Source organism: Arachis ipaensis, chromosome B8, assembly GCF_059453495.1.
Source record: "Arachis ipaensis isolate K30076 ecotype BB chromosome B8, ASM5945349v1, whole genome shotgun sequence".
NCBI classification, from domain to species: domain Eukaryota; kingdom Viridiplantae; phylum Streptophyta; class Magnoliopsida; order Fabales; family Fabaceae; genus Arachis; species Arachis ipaensis.
The window spans coordinates 84868745-84873163 of NC_142443.1; the positions used below are offsets into that span (position 1 = coordinate 84868745).

The 4419-nt window shown below is 42.0% G+C and overlaps 1 non-coding gene across 1 annotated transcript; it reads right to left on the bottom strand.

Annotated features, from left to right (window-relative positions):
• Positions 1-222: 222 nt before the first annotated feature.
• On the bottom strand, positions 223-330 carry LOC148548665 (small nucleolar RNA R71). Its single transcript, XR_015897746.1, has one exon. It is a non-coding gene; the product is annotated as a small nucleolar RNA R71 (small nucleolar RNA).
• Between the last annotated feature and the right edge of the window lie 4089 nt (positions 331-4419).

Genomic DNA, 4419 nt, shown 5'->3' on the forward strand with positions numbered 1-4419 from the left:
TCTGAAGATCCTTTTCAGTTCTTAACTGAATTCTTGCAGATCTGTGATACTGTTAAGACTAATGGAGTAGATCCTGAAGTCTACAGGCTCATGCTTTTCCCTTTTGCTGTAAGAGACAGAGCTAGAGTGTGGTTAGACTCTCAACCCAAAGATAGCCTGAACTCTTGGGATAAGCTGGTCACAGCTTTCTTAGCCAAGTTCTTTCCTCGTCAAAAGCTGAGCAAGCTTAGAGTGGATGTTCAAATCTTCAGACAGAAAGAAGGTGAATCCCTCTATGAAGCTTGGGAGAGATACAAGCAACTGACCAAAAAGTGTCCTTCTGAAATGCTTTCAGAATGGACCATCCTGGATATATTCTATGATGGTCTGTCTGAATTAGCTAAAATATCATTGGATACTTCTGTAGGTGGATCCATTCACCTAAAGAAAATGCCTGCAGAAGCTCAAGAACTCATTGATATGGTTGCTAACAACCAGTTCATGTACACTTCTGAGAGGAATCCTGTGAGTAATGGGACGCCTCAGAAGAAGGGAGTTCTTAAAATTGATACTCTGAATGCCATATTGGCTCAGAACAAAATATTGACTCAGCAAGTCAATATGATTTCTCAGAGTCTGAATGGAATACAAGCTGCATCCAACAGTACTCAAGAGGCATCTTCTGAAGAAGAATCTTATGATCCTGAAAACCCTGCAATAGCAGAGGTAAATTACATGGGTGAACCATATGGAAACACCTATAATCCCTCATGGACAAATCACCCAAATCTCTCATGGAAGGATCAACAAAAGCCTCAACAAGGCTTTAATAATGGTGGAAGAAACAAATTTAGCAATAGCAAGCCTTTTCCATCATCCACTCAGCAACAGACAGAGAATTTTGAGCAGAATCCATCTAGCTTAGAAAATTTAGTCTCTGATCTATCTAAGGCCACTGTGAGTTTCATGAATGAAACAAGGTCCTCCATTAGAAATTTGGAAGCACAAGTGGGCCAGCTGAGTAAAAGGATCACTGAAATCCCTCCTAGTACTCTCCCAAGTAATAAAGAAGAAAATCCAAAAGGAGAGTGCAAGGCTATTGATATAACCATCATGGCCGAATCCAAGGAAGAAGGGGAGGACGTGAATTCCAAGGAAGAAGACCTCCTGGGACATCCAGTGATCAATAAGGAGTTCCCCTGTGAGGAACCAAAGGAATCTGAGACTCATCTAGAGACCACAGAGATTCCATTAAACCTCCTTATGCCATTCATGAGTTCTGATGAGTATTTTTCTTCTGAAGAGAATGAGGATGTCACTGAAGAACAAGTTGCCAAGTTCCTTGGTGCAATCATGAAGCTGAATGCCAATTTATTTGGTAATGAGACTTGGGGAGATGAACCTCCCATGTTCACCAATGAACTAAATGCATTGGATCAACTGAGATTACCTCAGAAGAAACAGGATCCTGGAAAGTTCCTAATACCTTGTACCATAGGCACCATGACCTTTGAGAAGGCTCTATGTGACCTGGGGTCAGGAATAAACCTCATGCCACTCTCTGTAATGGAAAAACTGGGAATCTTTGAGGTACAAGCTGCTAAAATCTCATTAGAGATGGCAGAAAATTCCAGAAAATAGGCTTATGGACAAGTAGAGGACATGTTAGTAAAGGTTGAAGGCCTTTACATCCCTGCTGATTTCATAATCCTAGATACTGGGAAGGATGAGGATGAATCCATCATCCTTGGAAGACCCTTCCTAGCCACAGCAAGAGCTGTGATTGATGTTGACAGAGGTGAATTAGTCCTTCAATTGAATGAGGACTCCCTTGTGTTTAAAACTCAAGGTCATCCTTCTGTAAACATGGAAAAGAGGCACAGTAAGCTTCTCCCACTGCAGAGTCAACCAGAGCCCCCACAGTCAAACTCTAAGTTTGGTGTTGGGAGGCCACAACCAAACTCTAAGTTTGGTGTTGAACTCCCATATCCAAACTCTAAGTTTGGTGTTGGGAAGTCTCAACAATGCTCTGAACATCTGTGAGGCTCCATGAGAGCCCACTGTCAAGCTATTGACATAAAAGAAGAGCTTGTTGGGAGGCAGCCCAATTTTTATTTCTCTAATTTTAATTTATTTTTATCGTTATTTCATGTTTTATTAGGTTCATGATCATGTGGAGTCACAAAATAAATATAAAAATTGAAAACGGAATCAAAAACAGCAGAAGAAAAATCACACCCTGGAGGAGGATCTTACTGGTGTTTAAACGCCAGTAAGGAGCATCTGGCTGGCGTTCAACGCCAGAACAGAGCATGGATCTGGCGTTGAACGCCAGAAACAAGCAGCATCCTGGCGTTCAGATGCCAGAAATGCACAGTGAGGAAAGCTGGCGCTGAACGCCAGAAACAAGCATCTGGGCACTAAACGCCCAGAACACGCATCAATTCGGCGTTTAAACGCCAAAATTGCATACAAAGGCATTTTACATGCCAAATTGGTGCAGGGATGCAAATCCTTGACACCTCAGGATCTGTGGACCCCACAGGATCAACTCAGCATCTGTGGACCCTATAGGATCCCCACCTACCACCACTCACTCTCTTCCCTCTTCTCAATGTTCATTCTCTCTTCCCAATAAACACTCTTTCCCAAAACTCTTCACCAATCACCTCAATCTCTCTTCCCTATCACCACTTCACCACTCACATCCATCCACTCTTCCCCATAAACCTACCTCATAAACTTCACCTACCTTCAAAATTCAAAATCAATTTCCCACCCAAACCCACCCTAAATGGCTGAAACTAACCCCCCTCCCTTCCCTATATAAACCCCTCCATTCTTCTTCATTTACACACAACACAATCCTCTCTTCTTCTTCTAGGCCGAAACACAACCTCTCCCCCTCTCCTCCATTTCTTCTTCTTCTTCATCTCTTCTTTCTTCTCTTGCTCGAGGGCGAGCAATATTCTAAGTTTGGTGTGGTAAAAGCATAAGCTTTTTGTTTTTCCATTACCATTGATGGCACCCAAGACTGGAGAATCCTCTAGAAAAGGGAAAGGGAAGACAAAAGCTTCCACCTCCGAGTCATGGGAGATGGAAAGATTCATCTCCAAAACTCATCAAGACCACTTCTATGATGTTGTGGCCAAGAAGAAGGTGATCCCCGAGGTCCCTTTCAAGCTAAAGAGAAATGAGTATCCAGAGATCTGACATGAAATCCAAAGAAGTGGTTGGGAAGTTCTAACAAACCCCATCCAACAAGCCGGCATCCTAATGGTTCAAGAGTTCTATGCCAATGCATGGATCACTAAGAACCATGATCAAAGTAAGAACTCGAATCCAAAGAATTATATTACAATGGTTCGGGGAAAATACTTAGATTTTAGTTCGGAAAATGTGAGGTTGACGTTCAACTTGCCTATGATGCAAGGAGATGCACGCCCCTACACTTGAAGGGTCAACTTTGATCAAAGGTTGGACCAAGTCCTCACAGACTTATGTGTGGAAGGAGCTCAATGGAAGATTGACTCAAAAGGAAAACCAGTTCAACTTAGAAGACTGGACCTCAAGCCTGTGGCTAGAGGATGGTTGGAGTTCATCCAACGCTCCATCATCCCCACTAGCAACCGATCTGAAGTTACTGTGGATCGGGCCATCATGATCCATAGCATCATGATTGGAGAGGAAGTAGAAGTTCATGAAGTCATCTCCCTTGAACTCTACAAAATAGCCGAAAAGTCCTCCCCCTTGGCAAGGCTAGCTTTCCCTCATCTTATTTGCCATCTATGTTACTCAGCTGGAGCTTTCATAGAAGGAGACATTCCCATTGATGAAGAGAAGCCCATCACTAAGAAAATGATGGAGCAAACAAGAGAGCCCACTCATGGAGCTCAAGAAACGCATGAGGAAGCTCACCATCAAGAAATTCCTGAGATACCTCAAGGGATGCACTTTCCTCCACAGAATTTTTGGGAGCAAATCAACACCTCCCTAGGAGAATTAAGTTCCAACATGGAACAATTAAGGGTGGAACATCAAGAGCACTCCATCATCCTTCATGAAATTAGAGAAAATCAAAAAGCAATGAGGGAGGAGCAACAAAGACAAGGAAGAGACATAGAAGAGCTCAAGGACATCATTGGTTCCTCAAGAAGAAAATGCCACCATCACTAAGGTGGACTCATTCCTTGCTCTTAAATTTTCTGTTTCTCGTTTTCTTTATGTTAAGTGCTTATCTATGTTAGTGTCTTATTACATGATCATTAGTATTTAGTAACTTTGTCTTAAAGTTATGAATGTCCTATGAATCCATCACCTTTCTTAAATGAAAAACGTTTTAATTCAAAAGAACAAGAAGTACATGAGTTTCGAATTTATCCTTGAACTTAGTTTAATTATATTGATGTGGTGACAATACTTTTTGTTTTCTGAATGAAT